This window comes from Plecotus auritus (assembly GCF_963455305.1).
Source record: "Plecotus auritus genome assembly, chromosome: 3".
In the NCBI taxonomy this organism is placed as follows: domain Eukaryota; kingdom Metazoa; phylum Chordata; class Mammalia; order Chiroptera; family Vespertilionidae; genus Plecotus; species Plecotus auritus.
In genome coordinates, this window is record NC_137772.1 from 94,242,219 (window position 1) to 94,261,275 (window position 19,057).

A 19,057-nucleotide genomic window follows, 5' to 3' on the forward strand; every position below is an offset into this window, starting at 1 on the left:
CAATCCCTCCTCTGAGGTCAGGGTTCGAGCTCTGCTGAGTCTTTTCTCATAACTTCTGTGTTCTAATAACTTCAGGTCTTCCCTGTGTTTATCCAGTACCAGCAGTAGATCCTTCCTGAAGTTACTCCATTACCTTAGTACTTCCCTTTTCCCTTTTCAGTTCTACAACACCTATTTGACCAATTATTTAAATAGTAGTCCCCCTTATCCACATTTTTACATTCTATTATTTCACTTACCCACAGTCAATTGAAGCCTGAAAATATTAAATGAAAAATTCCAGAAATAAACAATTAACAAATTTTAAATTGCATGTCTTTCTGAGTGGTGTGATGAAATCTTTTTATTTTTTATTTTTTTTTTATTATTTTTTTTAAATATATATTTTATTGATTTTTTACAGAGAGGAAGGAAGAGTGATAGATAGTCAGAAACATCGATCAGCTGCCTCCTGCACACCTCCCACCGGGGACGTGCCCGCAACCAAGGCACATGCCCCTGACCGGAATCGAACCTGGGACCCTTCAGTCCACAGGCTGACGCTCTATCCACTGAGCCAAACCGGCTTTGGCGGTGTGATGAAATCTTATGCCATCCCGATCCATCCTGCCCAGCATATGAATCATCCTTTTGTCCAGCATATCCTCATATACACTCCCCATCTAATAGCCTTCTCAGTGATCAGATCAACTGTTGAGGTATGTAAGTGCTTGTGTTCAAGTGACCCTTATAATAGCCTCATTCTTTTCCACAATGTCTTCATCACTTCATCTCATCACATAGGCATTTATCATCTCACATAATCACAAGGGGGAGTTCAGTGTAATGAGGTATTTTGAGAGAGACCACATTCACATAACTTATTACAGTATATTATTATAATTGTTCTATTATTATTGTTTTTAATCTCTTACTCTGCCTAATTTATAAATTAAGCTTTATCATAGGTGTGTAAGTATACAAAGAAACATAATATATATAGGGTTCATTATTATCTGTGATTTCAGGCACCCACTGGGGTTCTTGGAATGTATCCCCCACTGATAAAGGGGGACTACTATACTCAATTTATTACTGTTGAAGTATTTAGTGGCAGAGGGATTCCTCTAAAGCACTTACCATCTCCCTGCTTCTCTTCATACTTAGAACAAAATTCAAACCCCTTATTAGGGCCTTCAACCCCTTTTGTGACCTGCCCTATCTAATTCTCTAGATTCATCTCTCACCAGCTTCTGTTTACTTATTTGGCTCTAATCATTCTGTCTTGGACATACCATCTTCCTACTGCAGGACCTTTGTCCTGGCCCTTCTCTACATCTGGATGATCCAGGTCTCCTAATTCACTGCCTCACTTCATTCAGTCTCTTCTCAAATATCATCATAGAGAGCCTGCTTTCATTGCTCTATCTAAAATGCCCAATTCCGCCTAGCCAGGATGGCTCAGTGGTTGAGCGTTGACCTTGAACTGGGAGGTCACAGTTCAATTCCTGGTCAGGCACATGCCTGGGTTGTGGGCTCAATCCCCAATAGGGGGTGTGCAGAAGGCAGCTGATCAATGTTCCTCTTTCATCATTGATGTTTCCATCTCTCACTCTCCCTTCCTCTCTAAAATCAATAAAATGTTAAATAAAATAATAAAATGCCAAATTCCTTCCCCCAACCTTCAATTCCTTACTTGGGTTTCTTAATATTATTATATTGAACATCACAAGTTTGTTTATTTCTTCCTCACCCATCCTAAACTAAAATGTTCATCCTATCTAATAAAAGAGTAATATGCAAATTGACCATCACCCCAAGACACAAGATGGCCACCCCCATGTGGACACAAGATGGCCACCACAAGATGGCCTGCAGGGGAGGGCAGTTGTGGGCAGTTAGGGGTGACCGGGCCAGCAGATGAGGGCAGTTGGGGGAGACTAGGCCAGCAGGGGAGGGCAATTGGGGGGGACCAGGCCTGCAGGGGAGGACAGTTGGGGGGGACCAGGCCAGCAGGGGAGGGCAGTTGGGGGGGCCAGACCTACACGGGAGAGCAGTTGGGGGGACCAGGGCTGCAGGGGATGGCAGTTGGGGGGGGACAGGCCTGCAGTGGGGGGCAGTTGAGGGGGTTCCAAACCTGCAAGGGAGGGCTGTTGGGGGGGACCAGGCCTGCAGGGGAGGGCAGTTGTGGGGGGACCAGGCCTGCAAGGGAGGGCAGTTGGGGGGGGACCAGGCCTGCAAGGGAGGGCAGTTGGGGGGGGACCAGTCTTGCAAGGGAGGGAAGTTGTGGGTGATCAGGCTAGCAGGGAGGGCAGTTAGGGGTGACTGGGCCGGCAGAGGAGGGTAGTTGGGGGGGACCAGGCCTGCAGGGGAGGACAGTTGGTGGGGGGGGGACCAGGCCTGCAGGGGAGGGCAGTTGGGGGGGACCAGGCCTGCAGGGGACAGCAGTTGGGGGGGACCAGGCCTGCAAGGGAGGGAAGTTGTGGGCAATCAGGCTAGCAGGGAGGGCTGTTAGGGGTGACCGGGCTGGCAGAGGAGGGCAGTTGGGGGAGACCAGGCCAGCAGGGGAGGGCAGTTGGGGGAGACCAGGCCAGCAGGGGAGGACAGTTGAGGGTGACCAGGACAGCAGGGGAGGGCAGTTGGGAGGACCAGGACTGCAGGGGAGGGCAGTTGGGGGGAACCAGGCCTGCAGGGGAGGGCAATTGGGGGGGACCAGGCCTGCAAGGGAGGGAAGTTGTGGGTGATCAGGCTAGCAGGGAGGGCACTTGGGGGGGACCAGGCCGGCAGAGGAGGGCAGTTGGGGGGACCAGGATGGCAGGGGAGGGCAGTTATGAGCAATCGGGCCAGCCAGGGAGCAGTTAGGTGTCGATCAGGCTGTCAGGGGAGTGGTTAGGGGGTGATCAGCCTGGTAGGCAGAAGCAGTTAGGGGCAATCAGGAAGGCAGGCAGGTGAGCAGTTTGGAGCCAGCAGTCCTGGATTGTGAGAGGGATGTCCATCTACCCATTTAGGCCCCATCCTGGGCGGTTGTACATCCCTCAAGGGTTCCCAGGTTGAAGAGGGTGCAGGCTGGGCTGAGGGACACCCCCCCGCCCCCCGTGCACGAATTTTGTGCATCGGGCCTCTAGTAGCTTCATAAAAGCACATAGCTTCATAAAAGCAGGTACGTGACCTTATTTACCACTAATGCTGACACTTAGTAAATTCCAGCTGACAAATGAATTTAATAAATAAATTAAAGTGAAAGCACAAGAAAACTAGACCTAAGTAATTGCAAAAAAGATAATATACAAGTGAGACAAAAACAACATATTGTAGCCTGATTAATCTCCCTAAGTACAAGATACAACAAATGGATAAGAAAAAGCTCTTAAAGATGTAATAGGAGAAAATTTCTACAAAAATTTGAAAGAACTGAATCTGTAGTATAATATGGCCAAGGACAAATAAACACATAATATTCAATATTGAGGCATCTCATGATTAAGCTATTGACCATAAAGAATGAAGGAAAAACTTTTCAGACTTTTAGACAGAAAAATGAAATAACTTAAAAAGGGAGGAAATCATGTTGGCCTTAGAATTCCTCTAAGCAGTATTCAAAGCCAGAAAACAAAGGAAAACTGTCTGTACAGTTTTAAAGCAAAGCCAGGATGACCCTGAACTATTATCCTATATAATAAAAGCCTAAAATGCAAATTGTCCCCTCCACCAGGAGTTCAACCACTTGCTATGACGTGCGCTGACCACCAGGGGGTGGCGTGGAACATGGCAGGTGTCAGCGATGCAGCGCTGGCAGTGGGCAGCAGTGGAGGTGCTGCTGGCCGATGAGACCAGGACCAGACCAGGACCGTGATGTTTTGGTGGAGCAGGTGAGTGGGCGGAGCCAGGCCATGGTGGGTGGAGCAGGGGCCTGATCACTCGCCAAACCAATCGCCCAGAGGATGGTTACCAGCAGCGGTAATGGGGGAGGGGGGGTGCCCAGGCACTAAGGGAGCTGGTGGTGGGCCCGGCCCCAAGGGGCTGGGACAGGGATCTGGGGGTGGGTGGTGTCAACCAACCTCCCGCAGCGCCTGGGCAGGGGGCTGCAACCTCTTGCTGGCTACCTGGGGGTGGGGGTAATAGGGATGGAGGTGCAGTGAGAATGCGGGTTGTTCGCCAAACTGGCTCTCACTCCCCCTGCTACCCTCCCCTGGGATGCCAGGGCTCTAGCACCTGGAAAGCCCCGTGCACAGGAGCCCTCCCCATACCCACATGCCCTCTTCCAGATGAGCAGGGCCGCAGCCTCCAGGACCACAGGGGCCAGTCGAGGCCGAGGCTGGCTGGGAGAGAGTGCACTGCCAGCCCAGCTTCCGTGTGGCACTGCTGGGCGGTCCATGGCATCTGGCAGCACTCACTGCATCTCTGCATGGGGACTTGGGCGCTGTGACTCAGGTGGAGAGGGGGGTGTGTGGGGGCCCAGGGGCCCAAGTGCTGCCCAGGGCCCAGAGGTCAGTTGGGACCTGCCCTTCCATGCCAGACGCTTGTGCTTTGATTGCTGGCCAGGCCTAGGGACTACACCACACATGAATTCATGCACCGAGCCTTTATCTAAATAAAGGTCATTCCAGAATTAATGAAAAAGGCAAACAGGGCATCCATGAGTCCATGTTAAAATAAAATAAAAATAATAAGAAACTACTTAGTGAAGGGCAGATAACTAAGTGATGAATGAAAATTAATAACTAGGATTTCTGGAATCGAGGCAAGTTATGAGCACTGGATTTTAAAATACAGACTAAGACCAAATGACCAAAGGAATTAGGGTTACAAAAGAGAAATAAGCATTAATACCTTGGCTTTGTAAAAATAATGACATAATAATATTACATTTTTTCACATCAGAGTCTATTGGCATTATTATATTTGAAACATACAGATAAAAACGTCTCCAAGCCTGGCTGGTGTGGCTCTGTAGTTGAGCACTGACCCATGAATTAGGAGGTCACGGTTTGATTCTGGTTGGGGCACATGCCCAGGTTTGGGGCTGGATCCTCAGTTCCCCAGGAAGGGGACGTGCAGGAGGCAAATGATCTATAATTCTTGCTCATCATTGATGTTTCTATCCCTCTCTCCCTCTCTTTTCCTCTCTCTGAAATCAATACAAACATTTTTAAAAGTCTCCAAACTCTTATACTTTTTAAAACTTTACATATTTTAGGAAATAAGATCTTTTGTGGCAAAGAAACATTTTTTAAAAGTTCAGCAATTCCTTAAGCTGATCTTGCTACTACCAAATTGGAATTGAAATGTAATACTGTATTATTTAAAAGTAGTGTACATGTTTTTATCCTCAGATTAGCATTGATGTTTCTATCTCCCTCTCTCATCCTCTTTCTGAAATCAATAAAAAGTATAAATATATATATAAAAAAGTATAAATATATATATTTTAAAGATTATCTTATTTGTATAAATGCATAGAAATATGCCTACCATGAAGTTCATTTAATATTGATGGTAAAATCTGGGATCTGTGAGATTTAAAATTTTTCCTGTAGCCCAGCTGGTGTGGCTCACTGGTTGAGCATCGACCCATGAACCAGGAGATTGCAGTTGGGGCACATGCCGTGGTTGCAGGTTTGATCCCTGGTAGGGGGCGTGTGGGAGGCAGCAATGGATGAGTCTCTCTTATGGGTGCATGATTCTCTCTCATGTTTCTATCGCTCTTTCCCTCTCCCTTCCTCTCTCTGAAATCAATAAAAACATACTTAGCCCTAGCCGGCTTGGCTCAGTGGATAGAGCGTCAGCCTGCTGACTGAAGGATCATGGGTTCTATTCTGGTCAAGGGCATATGCCTGGGTTGTGGGCTCGATCCCCAGTGGGTGGCGTGCAGGAGGCAGCTGATCAATGATTCTCTCTCATCATTGATGTTTCTATCTCTCTCTCTCCCTTCCTCTCTGAAATCAATAAAAATATAGTTAAAAAAACATACTTAAAATGTTTTCCTGTCACTTTCTATATTGTTTGAATTATTTATAAATGAACATGTATTATTTTTCTGAAACCAATAAAGATATTATCCTTAAGATTACATACATATGGATATACTGAACTGTACATTTTAAATGGTTATGATCATAATTCTTTTTTACCACAATTTAAAAAATTGTAAATGCTATTATAAAACTTATAAAATAGATCTAGCCCTTATAGTAACTTTACAGTTGGATTTTGACTCTACCAAATTTTTCCCAAATCAACGTTGCCATAACACTTTACCCCTCAAATTATACCCTTCACATAATACTCTGTACTTGCCTATACCTTATCTAATTTAATTTTAGAAAGCAGAGATTATTCACTGGCAGACATTATTACAAATATACAAAATGAAAATGCACTTATATAAAATAAGTAATATATTGTGTTACTATGTTAGGTTATAAGAATGTAAATATATGTCATTTGATTTACATATTTTGGAGAAAATTTTTAATTATTTTTTTCTGATTGTTAAAATAATGTGTACTCATTTTAGAAAACATGAAAAAGAGGGTAAAAATGACCATAATAACATTACACACTTTGGTGTATTTCCCCCCACCCTTTTTCTATGCATATAAATAAATACATTTTTAAATAAAGGAGGAGAAATAGCTATATAACCTAAAAATTTTAATTGTACATTAAATTAAATATTTCTCTGTGGCATTAAATATTTTCAGTGGCCATTAGATTGATAGACCTTGGTTTATTTACCATTTCTTTACTGTTGAATATTTAGATTGTTTCCTCTGTATAGATACTGTAGTATATATAAATCTTTTACTTCACATTTGATTATTTGCTTAGGATTGGTTCCTGGAAGTGGAACTACTTTAACAAAATTTGGACAGTTTTTTAGACCCCTGAAAGGTAATATAGTAATTGTTGAGGTTGTAAATTTCATTGCACTCTTAGCAACATTCCTTATGAGCGCTTATTTTCAATCTTTGTCTTCTGATTAGGAGACTGTAATTCAGTTTGGTAAAGCTGAATTGTTATTCATATAATCACATTAGTAACTTTACTATCTCAAGGACTTACACTTCTTTGTCTTCTCCATGATGCTTCCTTAACATAGAACCTTGCCTAGATGTCAAAGTATGTTTTTTTTATTGGCTTTGGCATTATTTCTTTTAAAATAAATTATACTTTGAACACAAAGGAAGGTGGAGAAAACTAACATAAAGAAGGATCCAAATTATTTTATTTAATAAAAAGTAAGATTGTATTTAGTTCTTAATAATAGACTATTATTACTATCAGCTAGCAATATCATTTTATTGAATTTATTTCTTTATTGAAATATTGTTTATTGTTTAATGTGCTATTTTCACTATAGCACTTTCTAAAATGCTTAGTTTACTAGTATAAGAGTAAGCAAAACATTCACTAGATAACTACTTTAAAATAATTTCCTCATCCCTGCCTTCATCAAGATACCTACAAACAGACTGGCTCATTCCCAATTTTCTTTCATGTTATCATTACTATGAAATCATTGTACAGATAGAGTAATACCTTCTGGCATACAGAAAAATAGCATCTGTAAAACTATATGGCACATTTTGTTTGCGGTTTTTCCTCCTTTGGAACTGTATTACATAACTTTAAAGTGTTTGCTTAAGCTTCTTCGGGCTGCCTCCATGGTAGCTGTGAAGTCTGTCAGGAACAGTTCTGGCCCGATAACAAAGTCTGTTAGCTTGACATGAACACTGTCAATTTTTTTAAAATTACTAATAAGAAACTTTAAAATCAAAGATATACTTAATTCATTTTGTTTTTTTAAAAGCATGCCACTTCAAAATCAAGAAATACACATAAAACAAAGGGTTCATAAATATATACTTGCTCATTATCCAGATGCACATTTAAAACATATTCTATAGTATGAATTTACAGTGTGGTTTTGACTCTATAACTGTAAATAGTTATGTAAAATCAAAACATATAGAAGTATTAGGAGAGTATGAATTATTAAAATGGCCCTAAGCACTATTTCTCTAAGTCATAAAGGAAATCTTTCTAAGAGAACATCAAAGACGTATAAATTATGTCAGTTTTAGGATAATTTAAAAGGTACTAGGTTATTGCCCTGGCCTTGTAGCTCAGTTGGTTAGAGTATCATCCTGATATGCCAAGGTTGCAGGTTTGATTCCTGGTCAGGGTACAATACAAGAATCAACCAAATGAATGCATAAATAAGTGGAACAACAAATCAATAGTTTCTATCTTGCTCTACCTTCCTTTCTCTCTAAAATCAATTTTAAAAGAGATTATTTACTTGATTACTCAAGGAAAGGAAGTATTTTCAGTTCCTTAAAGAATTCGAGCTCATTTACCAACTAAATAACTATTTTTTTTTAAAAGCATGCTACTTCAAAAATTGGTACTGGTTTTAAAGAAAAAATAAAGGAATTTGCATCGTAAAAGTGGGAGAAGAGTCATTTAAATTTTGTATTGTAATAATCAAAGTGTTATATCACCTTCAAGGAAACATGCAAATTCTTATAAACTACCTAAAATCTCAACCATTTTTGGGGATTACTGAGTTTTATGAATAAACAAGTCCAAGTCAAGATCCTGACATCTAAAAACATAACAGTTTTTTTTATAGAAATGTCATTTTGTTTTAATTATGTAACATGAATTTATTATAAAATTACTTATTGGAATAATCTCCATATCATTTTGCTTTTTAACTTTGAGACATGATGGCCTTGATAATGAGGTCCAAAGTCAGGAACAATTTAAGAAGGGAACAGAAAAAACTTTTAGGAACTGATCATTGCCCTGGAAGTATAGCCACTGTGGGGGTCCGGCCTAGTTTGGGAAAAAGAGGTGTCTGTGTTCAGAAGGCCTGACCTGGAGGGGAGAGAATGGTCATAAAAGAGAAAGGGGATGATTATGAGACAAACTGCCTCAGATTGGCTTGGGATTAGCTTTGCTGTAATGAAATGTTTAAAAAGGGGGACATCTGTGATACTTTCAACAATAAAGATAAGTTAAAAAATGAAAATAAAATATAGAGCTAAAAGTAATTAAAAACTGAAATGTTTGGAGTTTTATATTTCATTCTAATATCAAAAAGAGGATACTTAGCCGAAACCGGTTTGGCTCAGTGGATGGAGCGTCGGCCTTCGGACTGAAGGGTCCCGGGTTCGATTCCGGTCAAGGGCATGTACCTTGGTTGCGGGCACATCCCCAGTGGGGAGTGTGCAGGAGGCAGCTGATCGATGTTTCTCTCTCATCGATGTTTCTAACTCTCTATCCCTCTCCCTTCCTCTCTGTAAAAAATCAATAAAATATATTTAAAAAAAAAAAAAGAGGACACTTATTTGGTTTCTTATATCTAAGCATTTTTCACATATAACACATTGTATTTTTGTTAAAATGTTATCTCTGAGCCTTATAGTGATCTTCCTGCATTGTGTCTCTTTCTTTCTTTTTGTTTGTATCTTAGAAAAATGCCTCTTGGATTTTTAATCAGAATGTGATTTTCTTTGGTAAAATAAAAACATATTTGAAAACTCAAGGCTGCTTCTTGGTTGTGATTGGGTCTGTTTGCCTTTTTTTACATTCTTGGTAGAAAATTTTCAGAGATTTACAATGCCTTCTTTACCTGAGATAGTGTGTGAGAAAGTCATGGTGCCTAACCCAAGTCCATACCTTCTATATGCAGACATACCAGATTGGAATCCCTGGAAATTTTCTGCAGAGAACCACCTTAATTTGCATTGTGGATGCAGGATGGGTGAGTACACCACAAGAGTATATACATAAAATGCAAGTGACAGTATCAGCTAAACTCACACTGTACTTACTACCAGATCATGCTCAACAATGGTCATACCAAGTCCAACACATTGTTTATAAATCATTTTATCTGAAGTTAATGTGTGGTGATTTTAAACACATAGCAAACTCTGAAACTCTTCCCATTAAAAGACAGTCTATTCCCTGCCCCCCCTCCCCCCACCTTTTTTAATTATACAGATTTCGTAACTTAGAAATCCACACATGAAACCTATATGTTCATGTTGACCAATGTCTCCCCTTTCTAGAATATGTATAACATTAGTGATTTGTCTCTAATGAATAGAATTTGATAGAGATGATGCTGCATGACTTCTAAGATTAGGTCATAAATGGAACCCAGCAATCCTGCTGTAAAGAATCCCAGACCACAGGGGAAGGCCAGGTGTAGGTGTTCTGGCTGATAGCTGCAGCTAAGGTCCTAGACTTCAGTCAGTCCTAATCCCTAGACACGCAAGTGAAGAGCCTTTAGATGATGCAAGCCTCCAGACTATGAGCTGTCCTAGCTGATGCCAAGTGGATTAAAAACAAGCTGTTCCTACAAAGCCCTACCCAAATTGCATGTTCATTAGTAATGTTTAAAACCACTAAGTTCTGGGTTATTTGTTATGTACCTGAGTCCCTGCTTCCAATAAACCTATAGCTCAGGTTAGCTGTAACAAGTAGGTAGGAGATGTAGGAAGCAAATAAAAACTCTTTCCCTCTACTTTTCCTTGTTTCCTTAGCTAGACTGAAATCTTAGCACCTCCTAGTACTAACTGTTGGTGTGGTTTTGAAGTGCCATTAAGAACAAAAAACACCATCATGGGGACCCAGTCTGTCTGAACTCCTTTTCCTTGAAAGCTTACTGACTTAATATGCCAGTAAGGCCAGACCTGGAGGGGAGGGAATGGTCATAAGGGAGAAGGGAACAAGAAAAAGGGAAAGCTTGATTTCTTACACTTCTTTTCTTCTAGTTTCAAAAAAAGAGGGGAAGCAAGATTTAATCCTCTCCTGCATTCATCTCCCATCTGATAGAAGCTTTCAAAAGATGCTTTCTTTTTCATTGAAAGACTATACAGCCTTTTCGATCTTATAAGGGGACCAAATCAGCAACATGTTTTCATCCCTTATCAGGGAAGCAGGATTTACTAATCAAAGTTACAAACTAGGGACACCAGGCTCTCTTTAGTCACTCTTCACTATCCTTCAGAGGTTCCTCTGGCTCCTCCCCTTTCCCTAAATGTGAGTGGGTCCCCAGGGTTCCCTTTTCAGAACTCTTCTCATTTAACACACCCTCTGATCCATTTATCACTACGTGGTTTTAGCTACTACCTAATGTTATAATGATTCCAAAGAGCCAGCAAACCTGAATAGGATGATTGTTTGCTGTCAGACAGCTGGGGCTTCTTAATCTACATGTTATTGCCTCCTGTTGGCCAAATACCTGAACAGCCCTAGGCTATTCCCCAATCTGACAATGCTTCTGTACCCTACCCTTTGAAGTGTATTATCTCCACCTTGCCTTAGGACAAATTGTGTTAATAAAAAGCAAGGGTCCTGAGACAGAGAGAACTTAGCTCCTTTAGCTAAAGCTCCTCTGACCTCCAATGCCTTTCAAAATTATCTTTCATCTCGGGACTCCTACTTAATCTACGCACAGTCTTTCTCCAGATCGCTGAACCCTTCTTAATGCTGGAACAAGAACACTGGCATTAACCAGACCTTCTTTCCAACCCTCCTGGGATACTTCCCTGGTACCTCAAATTCCACAGGGACAAAACATACTTCCTCCTCCTGGACTTGAAGTCCACTCCTCTGGCCAGTCCACCCCTAGACCAGAAACTTGGGGATCCTTTGCCCCACACTGCCAATCAGTTTCCCATTCCACTGAATCATTTTAATTTCTTTTCTTGAACCCCTCTTCTCTCAATCCCCATTGCCACTACATACACAGCAGTGATCCCAGTCAATTTTACAATTCAACTCCAGAACCCTAACCAGTGTAATCTTTGCAAAGAACTGTAATCTTTTCACCCCTGAACATGCCTTTCCTTAAAAAAAAAAAAAAAAAAAAAAAAAAAGTCTTTTCAAGGTTTTCCCTTTCCTATAGGTCAGAGATTTTCTATCTTTTTTCATCTCATGGCACACATAAACTAATTACTAAAATTCTGTGGCACAACAAAAAATATATTTTTGCCTGATTTGACAAAAAATTAGGTATAATTTTGATTTATTCGCACCCAACAGCTATTGTGTTGGCCGTTGTCATTTTTTTATATACCAACCTAAGGGAAAAGAGGTCAGTGCCCCTAACTAAATGGTCAGGTATTATATGTTTTAAAAAATCTTGTGGCACACCAGTTGAAATCTCTGCTACAGGTTTTAATCCTAAGGCTCAATAGTCATTTACTCACCAACTACAGTAAACCCTTTGAAATTGTATGCAAAATTGTAGTATGGGTCTATAGGTGCATTGTTTTTGTTTTTCAAAAGGGTATGTGTACCTGAAAAGGCTGAAAAGGTGTAGGTCTCAGTCTAAAGTGCAAACTCCTCAGCATAGAATGCAAGCCCTGCGTGACCTGCCTATTCCCATTCTTCCAGCTTCCTTTCTCCCCACATTCTCACCCATACGTGTCTTGCCTTAATTCTTCACTGCAGGCCTTTGTCCACGTGGCTTTGCTTCTCAGCTTGGGAAGCCCTTTCCTTTCTTCTTAGCTGGCCTAACTTTTGCCAACCAGTAAGTTACCTTCTTTCTTTCAAAAAACACCTCAGGTCATAACCTACAGTAAGCTGTGCAGGCTAGACAAATGGGGTGTGAACTCTTGCTTCCCTAAAGCCAGCCTACCAATTGCTCTTTCTGTTAGCATTTACCTCTTGGATTTTCAAATTGAACCCCAGGCTGTATTTTTTTTTTTTAATCTTTATCGTTGAAAGTATTACATATGTCCCCCTCTTTTCTACTATTGAAAGTATTACATATGTCCCCCTCTTTTCTACTATTGAACTCTCCCAGCCCGCTCTTGTGCCTCCCATGTATAATTTATAGTTGCTAGCAGATTTTTAATAACAATCCCCCACACACCTTCCTGTTACAGAATGCTGTATGGGAATTTTCAATATAAAAGTTTTATTTTATACCTAGCCACCACATGGTGTTACATATTTAACAAATCCTGTAATTCTAATATTCAGTGACCCACTAGGAGGTAATTTATCTGGATTATTGTTCCTAGTTTACTACAACACCACCCAAAAAAGGCAGTTTACTATCATAATGTGTCCCTGAAATTATCTACCCTGGAAGATGTTCCAACTTTTTTAGATAAACCTTGCTCTAACTAGTCTGCTAATACCTTACAGCACAGTCTGTCACAATCTTAAAAAAAAAAAAAAAGTATTTTGTTGCCTCCAGCGAAGCTCTTTGCCCTCTTTGGGCCAAGGATCTGTGCGAAGTGTATTTCCCTTCTAGTAATGCATCAACATAAACAGCGCTCACCACGCTTAATCACCAATCCCCGGAGTTTCCCCAAATAGCTTATACCACGCTTCCGTGGCACTGGACGCTAGGCCCGTTCAGCTGAGCGGGAGGCCGACCACTGGCGCCTCGGAAACGCGGGCGCAGCCGCTGATTGCCAGCCCACAGTGGAGAGTGTCGGGCTTCTGGAGCGCGGAAGGCGCTCAGAGACGCTGCAGAACTTGGCCTTGACTGCTCCAGGGCCGTCCCGCCCCCCTCACCCCCCCACCCCCCCTGAGCTGGGAGCCGCGGGGGCCTGCACCAACCTCCGCCCAGCACCGCCCCGCAGCTCACACAATGGAGCGCGTTCCCGGCGGGCCACTCAGGATGCCGCTGGTCCCTAGCCCGGGACCCTGGGAAGCTGGGGAAGCAGAACGGAGCTAGGGCCATCAGGAAAACCCCAGTACACCCTCAGCCCACTCCCACACTCCCCAAAGGCTGTGAGCCCGTAATGGGAGCCGGGGTGCAGGGAAGGGGGAGCGAGCGGAAGTGCCAACCCCTGCAGTCAGGGGACGGTGACGTCACCGCTACTGTTAGCCTGTAGCGGGGGCGTCTGCCCGTCACGTGATCCAGCCTCCTCCTCCTCCTCCTCCTCCTCCTCCTCCTCCTCCTCCTCCTCCTCCTCCTCCTCCTCCTCCTCCTCCTCCTCGTCTCCCCGCTCCCCCTCCCGCGCCAGCTCCCTTCCCTAGTCCCGACTCCCCACTTTCGCCCTCCCTCCCGCTCTAGCAAGGCTGTCAACAGCGCCAGCTCCGCCCCCTCCCCCGCGCCCAGTGTAACCGCCCCGGCGGCGCGGCCGGCTGTCGCTCCTCAGGTCCTCGCTCTCGGAGGAGCGTGCCCCTGCCTCCACCCAGCCCAATCCCTGACGCCTGGGTGCGTGAGCACTGGATCCGGGGTGCGCGGCGGCCTTCAGTAACAGCGATTTTCTGCTCAGCCAAGTCCGAGCTCCGAGGGCGCCAGTCCCTGGCAGGTCTCCGTCGGGGGTTGGCCCCTAAGCGGGAGCGGCAGCGGGGACCCGCCCTCAACCCCTGCCCTGCGGCCCGCACCTCCGCGGCGCTCGCGCCTCCGCTCTCCCTGCCGCCTGGACGGCGCTTGCTAGTCCTGCCTGGTGTCTTCTCCGGCGGCCGCGCGGGCAATGGTTGTATGACTGGGGACCAGGCGCAGACCTCCTCCTTGAGTGCCCTCGGCCACCCCACCGTGGACTCCTGGGATTACAGATCTGGTGGCTGTCACTGCTGCGCCTGGTTCTATTTTTTCCCTCATTTCCCTTCTAAAAGTAGAGGCTTGCGGGGGGAAGGAAAAGAAAACCCAATGCCGAAAGGGGCTGTACAGACTGACCTGTCATCGGTGGGGGAGGAAGACCCCTGGTCAGGGCGAGTTTTTGAGCCCGCGCAGGGACGGGAGCCCAGGGTCCGCACGGAGTGGCGCGGCGGCAGCGGTGCATCAGCTAGGTGTCCCCTTGGCGGCGCGGCCCCGCTGCGCCCGCCCCCTCCTCCGGCGCCGCGCTCCCAGCCCAGTCGCCAGGGACCAGGGAACCCCCCAGCTCGATTTTTTTGTGCAGTTTCAGCAAAGCTCCGAGGAAGTTGGTCCTTTTGTTCCACTATTTATAGATTGCGTCAACATTGCGAAAAGAAGAAGGCGGAGCGGTGGCCCCTCCCCCTCCTCCCACCCGCTCCAGAGAGAAAAGCCCCAGCACACGACCTAAGTACACAGCGCGTTAGTCGCCCGCCAGCCCCAGCCTCCAGCTCGCCGCTTCCCCCTCCTCCAGAGCGCTGCCAACCCTGTCACGTGTCCGCCAGGGAAAACCAGCTACCGGGGGCTCTGCGCTGCCTGCCAGGCTTCGTGAAGGCAGCGGCTGTCTTGCTCACCCGTGCGCCTAGCTGGTGGGCTCCGGCCGTGGCCCAGGCGTCGCGCACAGTGTGGGCACCCCTGCCTTAACCACCCAGCGGGTACCCCTGGGTCCCCGGCTTGTGGGTGTGTTCCCTAGTTTTCCCCGTTTCCGCCCTCTTCCTGCCCTGCCTCTCCTTTAGAGTGCCACCGCCCTGGTCTCAGAGTGTGCGCGTCTTTGGGCCTCGCCTGGGAGCCAGGGGCCAGACTTGTCTCTGGCGCCTCCGCTTTCCCAGGCCTTGAGATACCAGTCTTCCCTGGTCCCCGCACGGTTGGGTTGGGGCGGGAGACTAAGGGGTGCGGGGGTGGCTTGCAGCAACTCGCAGGGGTGGCCCGCAAAAAGCGGGAAGCGCGATGGGGCCTTTACCAGACCGCGGAGACGCTCTCCCCAGATGCCCTCCCTGCTCCGCAGGTGCAGCGAGCGTTGCGCGAGCTCACTTACTGCTTCCCGGACAGCTAGGGAACAAGCAGTTTTCAGACCTGGACCGCAGTGGAGGGGCGGGGATATAATATTTGAGGAGTTACTCGAAGTTGGATCGGTGACAAAAACATTCGAACTTTTCTTCAAAACGCAAGGGCGAAAATGATAGGCCCCGTCATACCCTCGAAGTGAAACTGAGCTCCCTGCTGGCCTAAAGCTTCAGTTCCTGAGCTCAATGTAAACAGGGAGGGTGGTAAATACAACTGCAAGTAGCTAGTCTGAGTGTGATTTACCTTAGCAGCTTCCTGTCTTTTCCCTAGTGATTTACTTAGATCGGAGTTGAACTTTACTGGGTCGGAATAAAATAATTTAGCCCATCAGATCAGGGGTAGTGGAAAGCTGGGGGCTGAGCTGGGACAAGTGCAGGAAACACGTCTGACTTTTCCAGGCAGCTGGACAGTGTGGTAAACAGTCTGGAAGTGTTCTGTTATTTTTTAAGGAGTTTGGAGGACTGTTTCCTCACTCACCCTCCTTGGGCTCAAGAGCAGACTGGGGAAGGGGGCGAAGCGGGACTCCGCACAAGCTGTCCCCTGCGCCCACCCCAGCCCCGGCACTGGGCTCGTCCAAACTCTGGAAGGATTTCGAATGGGCCACACCCAGCAGCAATGTTTGACTCTTTCTGAGAAACCTTTCCAGGTTTGGATCCCCCCCGCCCCTCAGGGGGGAGATCTTAGGCCCTGAATTCATCAGTTTAGCATTGCATGCTTCACTCCCGAGAAAGAGGGAGCGAGATGAAGTAAAACGAACCCGTGCAGTGTTTGTTGGGTTTCCAAAGCGCAGAGCTGAGCCCGCCTTCAGCAAACTGGGCGCGCGTTGGTCTCCTCACACCTAATGGTGCTCAGAGCCTGGTGCGGGGGCCTGTTTTATTCTCTGGGTTCTCGCGCCGTCTCTCCCGGTTTCCTTACAATTGAGTGAAAGCCCGCTGACCGTTGTCTGTATTTGAAAGACAATGTCTACCTTCTCCTTTCCCCCACCAATTTTGAAGTATACAAAGCAAGTTTCTTTGCAAGAAGAAAACAAGTCAGAGCCTCTTGGCCTTTTTGGCCCCAGTTAGGAACAAGGGTGCACAGGCCCCAGCTTTAGCCTTGCTTTCCCCCACTCCCCGCCCAGCTTCCCGCCAACCAAGGTGTGCCGCCACTTTGTCAGGCACACGCTTTTCACCCCCACTTTTTTCTTTCGAAATCTTATCCGGCTGCCGAGAGAAGGGAGCGAAAGCAAAACGAAAGCACCCGGGCCGCATCAGCCGGAGCAGCTTCCCAGAGCGCAGCCCGGGGTGACCAAGGTCTGGGGTCAGGAGGCAAGGGTGGGCGCACCAGCTTCATGGAAACCGGGTCGTGGGTGGTATCGGGAGGGCGCGGGGAAACTCCTCCTCCTCTTGAGAAAAGTCAAGGGTATGATAATATACCAGCTCAGAAGGGAACGTTTGGCCTGGGTCTTGAGTTGAAATTCGAGACTGATTGGACGCTGAGGAGGGGAAGTAGAGGCAAAGGAGTGGGGCGGGAAGGCTTGCGTTGGTCCCCAGTGGCGGGTCTTGGGGAGAGATCCAGGCGAAGAGCCTGGCACGGATCCCAGAAGCCAGGGGTACTGGAGGCCCACAGAATTGTGCCAATGATGTTGGATAAGTATCCGCCTCTCATCAAAAACCAGAGCTCTAAGCGGTATAAAGACGTCAGGACTTCAGGAAACTTTGGTGATATCCTTCGCACCCGCCCTCCTTCTTTGCGGTCTTCACTGCAGGGACAAGGCGGCCTGCGCAGATTTGGACGGAAGCGCAGCCACTGTGGGCGGCCTTACCAAGGCCTTACCAAGACCTTTTCAGTTAAGGAAAAGCATGAGAATATCTTCAGAAAGTGAAGGTAACCCCTCACAACCACCCTCAGGATGGCAGCCAGCCCGAGTCTGGTCAGCTAAAATGAGTCCTCACTTATCCCACCCTCCTCCGTAGCGAACCAGCACTGGAATACTGAGATGCTCGCTCTGTCACTCCAGTACGTTTATGCAGAGCCAAAGAACTAACCTATTCTATTTAATGGCACCTTTGTTGTGGATTTTGGCAAATGTTAAAAAATCATGTGATCCTAAATGAGTCGAATGTGGAAACATAGTTTGTGCCAGTAGTTGGGTCTGTACTCTCTCACTGGCACCTAATGCAGGGGGCACGCAATGCTGTTACACCTCTAGCTGTTCAGAGGCACGTTCACAAAATCCCTTCCATTTTTTTAAACAGGGAGACTCGAAATCGTATACTTGTTTGCATTGCTTAGATTATGTGTTGCTGGCTATTTATTCACTAACAGGACTAAAAACGGCTGTAATCTTAAAAGATGCAGAATTGAGTTCGCTTAGGCGAACGTTGGGAATACAGTCTTGGTTTCCTGCTGACGTTTTGCCGGTAACAGGCAGTAATCAATCTCAGAGTAACTTTGTTCGTTTTTATTCCTTCCCTCTTCATCACAACTGCAAATATTAGAAAGTTCTAACTGTAAAAAAGATGGCTTACTCCACCAAAATTTCTTTATATAATGATGAGAGGGATGCTGTAGGTGAAATAGTCTCTTAGGCTAATTCCTTTTTAAAAGAGCATCTGTTTCTTAAACACACAAACAAAAACCACAAAAAACTCAGCAAAAACTGTTTTCAACGCAACAGACTGATATAAATGCCTGCTTTCACCATGCCAGTCCTTGGTTTCAGACGTGGCCAGTGTTCTCACTTGCTTGCAAGTTTTTCCCCTTGTAACTTATTTTTGTGAAAAATAAGTTCCATCAGGTTATCTTGCTAAACTGGGCGTCTATAATTATGAAACTGGTCTTTTCTCCTCCACCTACGTAAAAAGGGCGCGCGTACACACACACACACACACACACACCACACACCTTCCGCATTCGCAAATGGTGCTTTGCCTGCGTTAAGTTCAGACTTCAGTGCCTACAACGTTGTCCGCCCCCAGGCAGTCACTTGAGCCATCGAAGGGCCAACCTCGCTCACACCACTGGAACCCGCACCAACAGCTCGATTTGGAGTCCAGTTTGGAAACAAATCTGTGCTTTTCGCGGTGAAATGGGAACTTGCCCAAGCGATGCATCTGGCTTTAGATTTTATAGGGAATATGATCTGGACAAGGGAATGACTGTTTCAGGAGCGGCAACACGCTCCTCGCGAACCCGGGGGCTCCCTGGGGCAAACAGCGCACCAAGGGTGGACCGCAGGGCCTCAGCCAACCTCGAGGCGCCCTGGTTTGGGTTAACCCCACACCAGTGCTCTGCCTTCTCCGCTTCGCCTGGGGTCGCTCTCCGCGGCTGATGGTGGTTTTAGACCAGAGGAGAAAGTTTGAGACTGAAGATCACATGTCCTTAAAGGGGCTGGGGAAAAGGAGAGGA

General features: G+C 45.9%; 1 long non-coding RNA gene across 1 annotated transcript in view; it reads right to left on the reverse strand.

The window, feature by feature from the left end:
* The window catches only part of LOC308245149, a 154,458-nt gene extending 139,536 nt beyond the window's left edge, over window positions 1–14,922 (reverse strand). Inside the window, exon 1 of the long non-coding RNA XR_013960216.1 lies at window positions 14,648–14,922. This is a non-coding gene — a long non-coding RNA (uncharacterized lncRNA). The remainder of the gene's footprint in view (window positions 1–14,647) is intronic.
* Between the last annotated feature and the right edge of the window lie 4,135 nt (window positions 14,923–19,057).